Below are 14,489 nucleotides of genomic sequence, written 5' to 3'. Positions count from 1 at the left end.
AAAGCCCTGTCAAAGCTAGGCACAGGTGTGTGCACCTGCAGTCCCAGCTACTTGGGAGGCTGAGGCATGAGGATCACTAGAGCCTAGGAGTTTGAGACTAGCCTGGGCAATATAGTGAGGCCCTGCCTCTGGACAAAAAAAAAAAAAGCCCTACAAAGACAGAAAAAATAGAGGTTATTATTAAAACTTTTAGAGATGTGGAAACTGAGGCTCATAGAAAGTAAGTAACTTGCCCAAGTTCACATAGCCAATTAATAAGAGTCAAGGCTAGCATTCCCAGGCCTTAGAGTTTCTGTACTTTTTCCTTTTTCTTTTGTTTTTCTTCTTACAATATAATATAATTCAATCTTATTCCTTTTTCACATAATGGTTGAAAGTTTTTCTGTGTCTGAGGTAAGAGCAATAGCAGGTGGCAGTGGAGGCTCCATTATTTCAGAAAGTGATGGTCTAGTCAAATCGCCAAGGCTCTGCACTGTGGGCAGATCTTTATTTAAATTAGGAAACTGATTATAGTCATTCCTCCAAATAGTTTACTTTCTCTGATTATTTTGCTTCCTCTTTAAGTGAACCATATCTACTTATTTAATTTATAAAAATCTGCCTGCCCATCAAATAGCCTTAGGCTATGAAAACAAAGAAAACTCATAATTAAAGTATTAACAGAGCTTTAAAAGCTAGCAGAAATGATAAAAAAACATAGGCATTACATCTATAAATTAAGCATAAAATTACATTAAGAAATAATTTCCTCCTGGCATCCAATCAAGGTAGCTCAGCAGACTGCAAAGACAATATAACATGTAGCAAACCATCTAATAAATAAATGGCCCTCATCAAAACAAGCATGTAATTTCTGCACAGGAAGCAGTACTGTTTTTACTTAGTTAACTTCTCTTTAATCATTTAAGCAAATTTATATTTGAATGAGGAAAGCCAGAGAGCGTGCAGGAGGCAGGGAAGATGAGTAGATGTCTTTTCACAGCTCACGGCTGGCTCAGAGTGTCCACAAACGTTTTCAAAAGTCAGGGCATTCCTGGAGTCATCTGTCGCTATTCTGGGGCTCTAGTTTTTCAAATGAACTCAAGAGGCTGAAGCGAAGGAGACAGTAAGCACAGAGGGATGGTAGCAGGGACATGCAGGGTCACCCATCCATACCAGGAAGGTATCTATCTTTAGGAGAAAGGCCATTCACAATGATACTTCCACTAATGCTAATGAGATATAGACACGACAGCTTATAGACTTACAACAGTCCATGGATTGCCCACATAGAAGAGAAAACACAATTCAGTTGGCACTGAATGTAAAATGTACTTGAGGAATTCCCTTATTGAAATTTCAGCCTTTTTTTCATATTATTTTGACATTAAAAAATATACTTTGGGGGCCTCTCTCTAAAAAAAATTCAGGGCTTTTTTTTTAGGACCAAAATTAATAAAAATTACTCTCTCAAAATACTGCTGTCATCCTGCCAAGTAAATAAAGTGACTACTCAACCAGAAATTGCACCTTGAGTCCTTAGTCATCACCAATCCAAATTCTGTTAGCTATTACCATTGCTTTGCTTTTTTTTTTTTCTAAGCAAGTCACTCAGCACAAAATATTCTAGAAACATCAGAGTGATACAATATAGTCCTGAGGAGACATGGCAACTAGACAAGTGATTTTTGGGGGAAAAATATGGGTGTGGATTCTCCACCACTAAGGTCCCGGAGTGTGCTGCTTTAGAGATGGGATTCCTGGAAAGATTCCTTTAGCAGAGTTTCAAATTCACCCATCAAAGCAATAGCTGAGATGAATGTCCTGTTGGAAGCAGCTTAGCATTTTACTAACTAGTTCAACTTTTGTAGTCTTCACACCAGACATTTATAGGTGATTGCTTTCAGGGAGGTAGAAAGCTGCGTACAGGGCACGTTGCTGAGCCTGGCGTCTGGCTCATCTGTGCCAGTTGGCTGAACACCCAGATTATGTAGAATGGGGAGACAGTAAGGTCAGGCTCCTCCTTCCACAAGTAGGTTTGGGCACCAGAGAAATCCATTAATATTTCTCCTTGAAAGAAACAGGCTTGTTAAATGCAGAGAAAATGGAGCTGCCCCCACATCCCACACTTGCTTTTATGTATATTTTTAGCAAGTGACCGAAGACCAGTATTTAGGATTCCCACAGAGGACTGACTTTCTTGGTTAAAAAACATCTGCCAGATTTGTTTTTCATGGAGACAGCCACTTCCCAACCCCTGTAATATTCTTTCTGGTAAAAGATTACTGGGGTTAAAAATGAGAGTTTTATTAAATCCTGCCTGTGTCCAGTCAAGCCTTTTAGTTCTACACCACTATCCTTTTCACTTTATTCAAGTAGAGCGAATCTTCAATAGCAATCATTTGAAAACCAAACAGCTGCCTCCTCCAAAATTGCTTTTTTCTTTTCATCATATATCCTTCCCTAATTATTAATGCCACAAACACATATCAAAGTCCACTCTGTGAAGTGGTTCTCCCAGGCCTGAGGACATCACTGAAGAAGACACTGTCCCCACACTGTCCCCAGCTGATGTTAGTCAAGGGAGGAGACTCTTGCACAAACTGTTTTCACATTTGACTACTACCTTCATCCTATGTAGATAACTCAGCATCCTACTTCTCATTTTTATTAAAAATGTCTGAGTATGAAAGATATAGTCACTGAAAAAATTAAAAAGTATTGACATATATGAAGGAAATGAGTAAAGTCATGTGTAATCCTGTCATTCAGAGATATTTGTTAAAATGTTGGTGGGTTGTGGGGGAGACTCTTTCCAGAATGTTTTAAAGGTATGTATATACCCAATTATATCTACTATTTTGTAAAGTTTATAGGTGGAGACAAGTGTAAGAGAGAACAAAGAGAGGGAGAGAAACAGAAAAAGAGGAGTGACTAAAGCAAAGAGACAGAGGCAGAGCGGGGAGAGAGACAAGGAGGAAGGGCAATGGCAAGCTGGCAGGGTCCTTAAATCAATTTAGGCCTCCTTCCTCGCCAGGATGATCAGCCAGTCGCAGGGTCACGGGCCCGCCAATTAAAAAACCTTTTATCCTACTGTCCTTTCCAAGCACACTGCGTCAATAAGCTAATCCAACCCTGCAGTTACCTCCTGCCCACAAGCCCAAGGCCACTGAAAATTACAGGAGACCAATTCATAAAAAATGCACTGCTGTTTCCTGACTAGTGGTTTAAAAACATTCTTTTTCAAATTTTTAAATAATTATTTATTTAGCGTTACTTTATGCTTATACCTCAATATCTGATTACCTTGTCAAGTCATCTTCTGTTTTGGCAAAAAAAAAAAAAAAAAAAAAAAGCCTGTTCACAACCTGGCAAAAGATTCTGGCTGAGCCCAAGGTCACCACCATAGAGAAGCAGATTGAGAATATTCAAATCTACTAGCCCAAGTGTATTTTTGATTAAAAAATACAACCAAGCCATGTGTCAGAGCCAAGATACCTAAATGCATGGCCTTGTCCAGGCAAAACTGTAAGTGAATTTGTTTTGGACTTCATATGTGGGGGTTTTGATGTTAAGTAGACAATAGCTATGTTCTCATTCTGGTTAGAATAAGAGAGCAAAGTCTTAGGCAATCCTTATCAAGGAGTCCCCTGCCTGCGCTGATAACCACCCGGAAAGCATTCTTCATGTTTCCATCCGAGGACTTGACCACACCAAGTATTTACTCCCAAAGCAGCCAGTGAAACCCTCAAGAGATCTGTCTGGAGATCATCTGGGGAAGTGGGGAAGAGGACAGCAAAAGCATTAGGTTCATTGTCTCCTGCTTGGGAACAGCCACGCCTGGCAAACAGCAGTGACCACTCCAGGGGATGCCCAGCAGCAATGGGAGCCAGCACTACTCCCACCTCTCACAAAGCCCATTGCCACCGAAGAAAATGTGCTCATCTCAACCTCATTTTTGCCTCCTTGTGAGAGTCTTCCAACAGCTAGCCTTTCTGCTAGGCATTAGCAAGGATGAACACAATGAGCTCGTGATTGCGTCTGGGAACACACTACATTCTGTAGTTGTTTAAAAATCATGAAATAACTCTCAGCCACAGACACAGTCAGTGTCTGTCAGTGGACTGTGTAAGGCACTGGGAGGGCAAGCAATTTTCTCTAAATGCTTCCTGATGACCCATTCTCCGGATCTCCCTTATCTCCTGCCATCTGAAGACAGACTGCCAGCAAAGGCACTCCCTGGCCAGCTTCAGGGCCGGCAGAACGGCATAAATCAGTTTTAGAGCAGTGGTTACAATGAGGGTAAGGAAAGCTACATGCATCTGTCCTCTCTCCACTATCCTAAACCTTGTCATCTTATCATCTGATAACACTGGCATGGCCTTCCAACAGCTTCCCTCTGCCCCGCAGAGGGGCGGCCTTGGAGACCGGGAAGGAGGGAGGCCTGCCCAGCCTGTGGTGGGCAGAAATGGGAATCAGACCACCCACCTACCTACCTAGTGCTTGGAACTCTGAAGCTTTCCCTCCAAAAATGTCACAGGACTGGTAAAAGTTTTGGACTACAGGGGGAAAAACCAGGTAGGTAAGTTCACCGAAGCCCTGAGCAAGAGCCCTTAGGGATCTGGGTCTGAGCAACTCTGCAGCCCACCTGCTTCCAAAGTGACCCGCTCAGCAACGATCTGTCCGGGGCTCCATCTGCATTACGGCTCCCTCATGGTCTGGGCTACTCTGGGAGAGGAAGGTGTCACACAGCTAAGGGGAAGGGAACCAGCCCCACTCCTTGAGCTGCATGACTCCCCACGGGGAAAGCAGGTGAGGCCCATCACGGGAGCACAGCAGGCAGTTTACCCGAACGTGCAGGCGGAGGGGTACGCAGCAGTTTTCAATCATAGTTTAAGTCAAATTTACTGAAACCTTACTAATTTGAACTCTTCTGATGCCGCAGCTGACATAATCATGATCACATGATTCGCAGCTGTAACGTTCTTAAAAAGGAAGCTGCTTCTTCAGGATGATACCAATTAATGCAGGACAGAAAGAACAGCCAGGTCTAGTTCTCCAAGGGGGAATGAGTGGCTTTGGAAATTCTTCCTCTTACCTTGTTTTGTCCTCTTCGGCACCTTCGCTGCTCACATCCAATGCTGCTGCAACGACAAGCAAAAAAACAGAATCATAACAGCCACCTGACACCCGAGGCCCTGCCGCCAGCCTGCTGGGGCCGCCTGAGGTACCAGGGTCCAGGCATTATTTTTCACTCCCTGTGCTCCTGGCAGAGGAGGAAGGGCCTTACCTGCCATTGTTCCACCTGACCGAAGATGAGACTAAACCAGGGGAAATCCTGCTCCCAAGAAAAAGGACTGGGAGAGATGAATAATTAATAATGCCCCAGAACTTGAAGCGGAACGGAAGGTAAGTGTGAGGCCTGGGGTGAATAAAAGAAACACTCAACAGGAAAGGCCACATTTTACCCCTAAGGAAGCTCAGAAAGGGGAGGTTCACGTTCATGTGCTGGGAATTGAGTCTCTCTTTCCAAATGTTAGTTTTGGACTGAGAAAAACCGGGCCGTGGGTTCCAAAAAATCCCAAGGGGACACTTGCTGTTGGGGAAAATGCCCGCTTTGGAGACTAGCCACCCTGGTGCGTGCACCCGGCTTGCCATGCATGCAAGTCGATTCTGAGGTGTCCGTGTTCTTCCCTTTCCTCTGGGTTCTATTCCTAGGAAACTCTTCTTCTTTTCGAAATCGTTTACTGTTGTAAGCACGATAACTCAACTAATACCATTCACTGACTCTTATCCATGTATCCTTTTCTCCACAAATATTTGCGAAGCCTCTCTCTATACCATCTGTGCTAAGATACTAGAACTGAGAAGAAATGTGAGACCCAGAATGTCTCCAGGCTGCCTTGGAGGCCTGTGGTGCTGAATGCCCATGTTTGTGGCCTCCGCATGGCCATCTCCAACCCAGGCCTCTCCCGTGGAGTCAAAACTCACATACCCGACAGCCCACTCATGATCTCCCTCAGACACCTCATGATGTCCAGCAGGCATCTAAATGTAACGGGTCCAAAACCAGGCCCCAAACCTGCCGTTCACAGCCTTGTCTGTGGCAACTCTGTGTTTCCTGTGGCTCAGGATTTTCTTGGGATCATTGATGCTTTCTGCATTAGTCAGAGTCTGTTTGAGAACTAGAAATCACACCATTATTCTCACAGAGTTTAATATAAATAATTGTTAACCAGGTATTAGAGGTCTGAAAGGCAAAAGGGGGCCCCGAGGCAGCACAGAGGTTGTAACTGTAGGAAGCAGCCTCCGCCTGGCGGGCTGGGGGAACAGAAGAGCTGGGCTCATCAAAAGCCTGCAGTCTCGAGGAGGGACGCACAGAGTTAGACCACTGAGGAGGGCACGAGGGCCAGTGGGTGCTGGTACCTCAGAGGGGCCCAGTGAGGCCGCTCCGGGAGTGTGAGGAAAAGCTAGAATTTGGAACTAGCTCCTGTGGTAGTGTTGCTGACAGGGACAGGAAGTCAACACAGCGGAACACGTCTCTTCTCTCTCCCCAGCCTTGTATCTCCCTCTAGCTCTGCTGAACATGGAGCTGGGGCTGGGAAAAATGAAGACTGGTTTGCAGAAACACTGGGTGAGAAGCATAAACTTAAGAACCAGCACTGCCCACGTCTTTGGCTACTGAGGCTCCACACACCTTTCTAAAAACTTTTTCTCTCATGCCCCACCTCCAACCTGCCAACAAATCCTCTGAGTTCTATCTGTAACATATTTTCAGGATTCTACTTATTCTCCCCACTCTGCTGCCACCACTGTGATCTAAACAGCAGGCCTCACTTGGATCACTGCAGTGGCCTCCTCAGGGGTGTCCTTGGCTTCCCTGAGAGTCAGTTCTCCATCCAGAAGCCAACAAGATTGCGTTCATTAATGAGGACTGCTGGAACAAATTACCACAAACTTGAGGGATTAAAACAACGGAAATGTATTCTTTTACAGTTCTGGAGGCCGGAAGTCTGTGATTAAGGTTTTGGTAGGGTTGGTTTCCTCTAGAGGCTGTAGGGGGAAGGTCTAGATGTTCCACACCTCTCTTCTAGCTGCTGGTGGGTGCTGGCAAGCCTTGGAGTCTTTGGTTCTTAGACGCATCGCTCAGGCGCCAGCCTGTGTTTTCCCATTACCTTCTTCTCTGCAGCTGTGTTCACTCCTTATCTCCCAGCAGTCACTGGGTTTAGGGCTTACCCTGAATCTAGTATGATCTCATCTTGAGATCCCTAACTTAATTACATCTGCAAAGACCGTATTTCCAAATAAGGTCACATTCACAGGTACTAGGATATATCTAGTCTTAGACATGGACATACCTAGATTTGGACATATCTTTTAGGGCTTGGTCTTCAACCCCCTGCAGTGATGCTGTTAAAACACAAATCACATCACATCACCCCTCTGCTCAAAATCTTCCAAAGAGTCCCAGCTCATCCTGAGTCCAAACTACACTGCTCCCGAATCTGTCACTTCCCCTTTCTGATTTCCCCTCCTTCTGCTCTCATGTTTCTCACACCCCTGAAACTACTCTGGTCCTCAACACTCCACACACAGGCCAGCCTCGGCCTTTGCACACACTGTCTCTCTACCTGAAACACTGTCCCACTAGTTACTCCCGTGGCCCACTGCCTTGGGTTCTTCAGATCTTTTCTCAAAAGTTATCCACTCAGTGAGGCTGCCCCAGACCACGTTGTATACAACTTCCATCCTCATTTCCTACTTTTTTTCTCACCATAGCATTCAACAATATAACATACTATACATGATTTTTATTAATTTTCTTTCTCCTGTCAGTAAAATCTATGCTCAATAAGGACAAGGATTTTTTGCCAGTCTCATTCACTGCTATACCTGAAGCACTTAGAATAGTACCTGGCACCTATAGGCCCTCAAAAATTGTACTTTAAAATGCAGCATATACAATTGGAATCACACAAAGTAGAATATACTAGCATTCCTGTGTTGGTAAGGCACAATACTACAGCAGCATTAAAAACAGCAAGTGCTGCTGTAGATGAAAACATATGCTTTTACATCACAGCAAATCCTAATTTAGTGTATTTGACTCACCTTATCCTGATGACATCTGATGATACCAAAGTAGAATGCATGATTGCCACCAATGGAGTTAGTTTAAAATTTTCCTCAGATATAAATAAAACCCAACTTTGATCAACAGTGATAAAAGAAAAGCTGAATTATTTCTATTCTCTTGGTTGAAAATAATGTTACAAAACTTTTATAAAGAAAAGAAAGAGTATTCAGTAAAGATTTTAGGGAAGAAGTACTTTAAAGATGTATCAGAAGGCTAATAAGATATGTTATTTTTCTGGATAGTTTTACTTTTGCAGCATCTGTCAGCCTTTTTTTTTTTTGAAACAGTCTCACTCTGTCACCCAGGCTGGAGTGCAGTAGCAGGATCTCAGCTCTCTGCAACCTCTGCCTCCTGGGTTCAAGCAATTCTCCTGCCTCAGCCTCCCAAGTAGCTGGGACTACAGGCACAGGCTGCCAGGCCCGGCTAGTTTTTTGTATTTTAGTAGAGATGGGGGTTTCACCATGTTGCCCAGGCTGGTCTCGAACTCCTGAGATCAGGAGATCTGCCCACCTCAGCCTCCCAAAGAGCTGGGATTACAGGCGTGAGCTACCGTGCCCTGCCCCCTGTCAGGTTTTTATGACTTTTCATTAACTACTTTGTTGAGGTATAACTGACATAGAACAAACTGCATGCATTTGGAGGGCACAATTTGATGTTTTGACATTTCTATAAACCCATGAAATTCTCACACTCATACATCATTATCAAGATAGTGAATATAGCCATCACTCTCAAAACTTTCTGTGGGACCCTTTATAACCTATTGTAACCCTTCCCCACCTGCTTCTTGATAGGCTGTGGCTTTATTTTCATTTAGTTTAAAATACTTTCTAATTTTCCTTTTGATTTCTTCTTTGACCCATGTAGAGATATGTTCTTTAGTTTCCAAAAATTTAGAGGTTTTCCAGAAGTCTTTCTTTTGTTGTTTTCTTATTTAAATCCATTATAGTCAGAGTACATTCATTATGTGACTTGAATCTTTTAAAATTTACTGAGAACTGTTTTATGCTGCAGAATATGATTTATCTTGGTAAATGGACTGTGAAGAGAATATGTATTCTGCTGTTATTAGGTGGAGTGGTCTCTTAATGTCAGTTAGATCAAGTTAGTTGATACTATTGATCAAGTCTTCTGTATTTTTATTTTCCTATTTTTTCTACTTATCCTATTAAGTTAGGGATTTTGAAATCTCTGGCTATAATTGGAGTTTGTCTATTTCTCCTTGCAGTTATATTGGTTTTCACTTTGCATCTTTTAAAGCATTGTTATTTAGTGCATAAACATTTAGGATTTTTATGTTCTCTCAAAGAACTCACTGGCTTCATCTTTAAGAAATGACTTTTTTGTCGGTACATAATAATTGTACATATTTATGGGGTATATATATTTTGATACATGTACACAATGTGTAATGATCAAATAAGGTAATTAAGATGTACATCACCTTAAACATTTATTATTCCTTTGTGTTGGGGATATTTAAAATCTCTTGTAGTTATTTCAAAATATACAATAAATTATTGTTAACTATAGTCATCCTACCATGCTATCAAACACTGGAACTTACTCCTTCTATTTACCTGTATTTTTGTATCCATTAGCCAACCTGTCTTCATTCCCCTCCCCCTTCGCAGCCTCTGGTAACCACCATTCTTGCTCCATGAGATCAACTTTTTTAGCTCCCATATATGGGTGAGAACATGTAATATTTGTCTTTCTGTGCCTGGCTTATTTCACTTAACATAATGACCTCAAGTTCTATCCATGTTGCTGCAAATGACAATATTTCATTCTTTTTTATAGCTGAATAATATTCCATTGTATATATTATACTACACTTTCTTCATTCATACGTAGGTTGATTCCATATCTTGGCTATTGTGAATACTGCTACAATAAACATGGACATGCAGATATCTCTTCAATGTACTGATTTTCTTTTTTTAACCCAGTTGTGAGATTGCTTTCTATCTAGCCAGCAGTGGGATTGTTGGATGATGTGGTAGATGTATTTTCCGTTTTTTGAGGAACTTGAATATTGTTTTCCAAGTGGCAGTACTAATTTACATTCCCACCAGCAGGATACTAGCATTTCTCTTTCACAACATCCTCACCGGTGTCTATTATTTTTTGTCTTTTTGATAATAGCTATTTTAACTGGAGTGAGATGATATCTCATTGTGGTTTTTATTTTCATTTCCCTGATGATTGATGTTGAGCGTTTTTTCATATGCCTGTTGGCCATCGATATGTCTTCTTTTGAGAAACGTATATTCAGATCATTTGTCCATTTTGAAATTGAATTGTTTTTCTGATATTGGGTTGAGTCCCTTATATTTTGTAGTTACTAACCCCTTGTTGGATGGATAGTTTGCAAATATTTTCTCCCATTCTACAGGTTGTCTCTTCACTCTGTAGATTATTCGCTTTGCTGCATGGATGGTATTTAGCTTGACATAATACCATTTGTCTTTGGCCTTTGTTGCCTATACTTTTGAGGTCTTACCCAAAAAATGTTTGCCCAGATCAATGTCCTAGATCATTTCCCCAGTGTTTTCTTCTAGTATTTTCATATTTAAGGTCTTACATTTAAGTATTTAATCCACCTTCATTTGATTTTTGTATATAGTGAGAGATAAGAGTCTACTTTCATTTTTCAGCATATAGATACTCAATTTTCCCAGCGCCATTTATTGAAGAGGTTTTCATTTCCCTACTAAATGTTCTTGGCACCTTTGTCAAAAATCAGTTGGCTGTAAATATGTGGATTTATTTCTGGGTTCTCTAATCTGTTCAATTGGTCTATGTGCCTATTTTTATGCCAGTGCCATGTTCTTTGGATTACTATAACTTTGTAGTACATTTTGATATCAGGAAGTGTGACTCCTTCAGCCTTGTTCATTTTGCTAGGATTGCTTTGGCTATTTGAGATCTTTTGTAATTCCATATGAATTTTAAGATTGTTTTTCTATTTATGTGAAGAATGTCATTGGTATTTTGATAGGGATTGCATTGAATGTGTACATTGCTTTTGGTAGTATAATAATTTTTCACAATTTTAGTTTTTCCAATCCATGAACGTGGGATGCTTTTCTATTTTTTTGTTACCTCTTCAATTCTTTCATAAGTGTTTGATAGTTTTCTTTGTAGTGAGATTTTACCTCCCTGGTTGAATTTATTCCTAGGTATTTTTTTGTAGATATTGTAAATGAGATTACTTTCTGGATTTATTTTTCCTCAGGTTCATTGTTGGTATATAGAAATGCTGCTGATTTTTGTACATTGATTTTTTTTATCCTGAAACTTTACCAAATTTGTTTATCAGTTCTAAGAGTATTTTGTGAAGCTTTTAGGGTTTTCTAGATATAAAATAATGTCATCTGCAAATAGGGATATTTTTACTCTCTCCTTTTTTATTTAGATGCCCATTATTTCTTTTCCTTGCCTAATTGCTCTGGCTAGGACTTCCAATTCTACGTTGAATAAGAGTGGCGAGAGTGGGCATTTTTGTCTTGTTTCGGTTCTTAGAGAAAAAGCTAAAAGCTTTTCACTATAATGTTACCTGTGGGTTTGTCATATATGGCCTTCATTGTGTTGAGATACACTCCTTCTATACCTGTTTATTGGGAATTTTTATTATCAAAAGATCTTGAATGTTACTTAATGCATTTTCTGCATCTATTGAAATTATCATATGGCTTTGTCCTTCATTCTGTTGATGTGATGTATCATGTTTATTGATTCACAAATGTTGAACCATCCTCACCTCCCTGGGATAAATCCCACTTGGTCATGATGAACGACCATGTTAATGTACTGCTGGATTCAGTTTGCTAGTGTTTTGTTGAGTATTTTGCATCTATGTTCATTAGGGATATTGGCCTATGATTTTCTCTTTTTTTGTTGTGTACTTGTCTGTTTTTGTATCAGTGTAGTGTTAGCCTCATAGAATGAGTTTGAAAGAATTTCCTCCTCTTCAATTTTCTGGAAGAGTTTGAGAAGAATTGGTATTACTTCTGCTTTAAAAGTTTGATAGAATTCATCAATGAAACCATGAGGTCCTGGGCTTTTCTTTGATTGGAGACCTTTTATTACTAATTCAACCTTGTTTCTTGTAATTGGTCTGTTTAGGCCTTCTATTTCATCTTGGTTCAATCTTAGTAGGTTGTATGTTTCCTGGAATTCATCTATTTCTATTAGGTTTTCCAATTTTCTGGCATATAGTTGTTTGTAATAGTTTCTAATGATCCTTTGTATTTCTGTGGTATCAGTTGTAAATATGTTTCTGTTTTTATTTATTTGAATCTTTTCTCTTTTTTCTTGGTTAGTCTAGCTAATGATTTATTTCTATGTTTTTAAAAAGCAACTTTTCATTTTATTAATATTTTGTATTTTTGTCTCAATTTTTTAAAATTATACTTTAAGTTCTAAGGTACATGTGCACAATGTGCAGGTTTGTTACATAGGTATACACGTGCCATGGTGGTTTGCTGCATCCATCAACTCGTCATTTACATTAGGTATTTCTTCTAATACTATCCCTCCTCCTGCTCCCCCCACCACCCCCCACAGGCCCCAGTGTGTGATGTTTCCCCCGCCCTGTGTCCAGGTGTTCTCATTGTTGAATTCTCACCTATAAGTGAGAACACGTGGGGTTTGGTTTACTGTCCTGGTGATAGTTTTCTGAGAATGGTAGTTTCCAGCTTCATCCACGTCCCTACAAAGGACATGAACTCATCCTTTCTTATGGCTGCATACTATTCCATGGTGTATATGTACCACATCTTCTTAATCCAGTCTATCATTGGTGGACATTTGGGTTGGTTCCAAGTCTTTGCTATTGTGAATAGTGGCATAATAAACATACATGTGCATGTGTCTTTATAGTAGAATGATTTATAATCCTTTGTGTATATACCCAGTAATGGGATTGCTGGGTCAAATGGTATTTCTAGTTCTAGATCCTTGAGGAATCGCCACACTGTCTTCCACAATGGTTGAACTAATTTACCTCCCACCAACAGTGTAAAAGCATTTCAATTTTTAAAAATTTATACTCTGATCTTTATTCTTTCTTTCCTTCTACTTATTTGGGGTTTGGTTTGTTCTTGCTTTTCTAGTTCCTTGAGATGCATCATGAAGTTGCTTATTTGAAATTATTCTACTTTTTTGATGTAGGCATTTATTACTATAAACTTCCCTCTTCATACTGCTTTTGCTGTATCCCATAGGTGGTTATGTTGTATTTCTATTTTCATTTAAGAAATTTTTAAATTTCCTTCTTAATTTCTTCATTTACCCCTTGGTCATTCAGAAACATGTTAATTTCCATGTATTTATACAGTTTCAAAAGTTCCTCTTGTTATTGATTTCTAATTTTATTCCATTGTGGTCAGAAAATATACTGGATATAATTTAAATTCTTTTAAATTTGCTGTCCCATAAGTCTTATAGGCTTTGTTCTCTATTTTTATTCTTATTTCATTTTTTGTTTTTTTTTGTTTTTTTCTCTAGCTGGGCAATTCCAAACAATCTATCTTCAAGTTCAGGGACACTTTCTTCTGCTTGATCAAGTCTGCTGCAGAACCTCTTGATTGTATTTTTTATTTTATTTATTGAATTTTTCAGCTATAAAATTTCTGTTTTGGCTTTTGTATGTTATCTATTTCTTTGTTGAATTTCTTGTTCATAACATAAATTGTTTTCATGATTTCATTGTCTTTCCAATTGTCTATCTGTATTTTCTTGTATCCCATTTGAGTTTCCTTAAGATCATCATTTTGAAAATCGTTTCCAGCAATTTGTCAATTTTTTTTTATTGGGGTCTGTTACTAAAGATTTATTATGTTCCTTTGTAGTGTCATAATTCTTTGTTTTTTCATGTTTCTTATGTCTCTGCATTGAAGTCTGTGCATCTGGTGGAATTGCCTCTTCCAATCTATCTAGAGTGGCTTTCATAGAGAAAGACTTTCACCTACAGTTGAATCTTAGTGGGTTGGTTAGGAAGGGTGTGGAGACTCTGTTTCTAGGTAAGTGCAGTAGTATAGTCTCCATGCGGCTTGTCTTCTGCAGTGTCTAATTTACCATTAATTCCTTCTAACGGACTTTTATAGAAAAGAAATGAGAGTTTTCATCTCTAGAGATTCAATTTGATTTTTTAAAATATCTTTCATGTCTCTATTTACTATTATAAACATATGTAATGCAGTCATTAAAAAAACTGTTTTTATGTCTTTACCTATCAATTCTAACATCTATATGAGTTCTGGGTCAATTTCGATTGGTTTTCTCATTATTATAAGTCATATTTTCCCTCTGCTTTATATACCTGGTAATTTATTAGATGCCAGTCATTTTGAGTTCTTAAGATTTT

Source organism: Pan troglodytes, chromosome 13, assembly GCF_028858775.2.
Source record: "Pan troglodytes isolate AG18354 chromosome 13, NHGRI_mPanTro3-v2.0_pri, whole genome shotgun sequence".
Lineage (NCBI taxonomy): Eukaryota > Metazoa > Chordata > Mammalia > Primates > Hominidae > Pan > Pan troglodytes.
The sequence above is the reverse complement of the archived record's forward strand: the minus strand, read 5'-3'. Positions refer to the sequence as shown.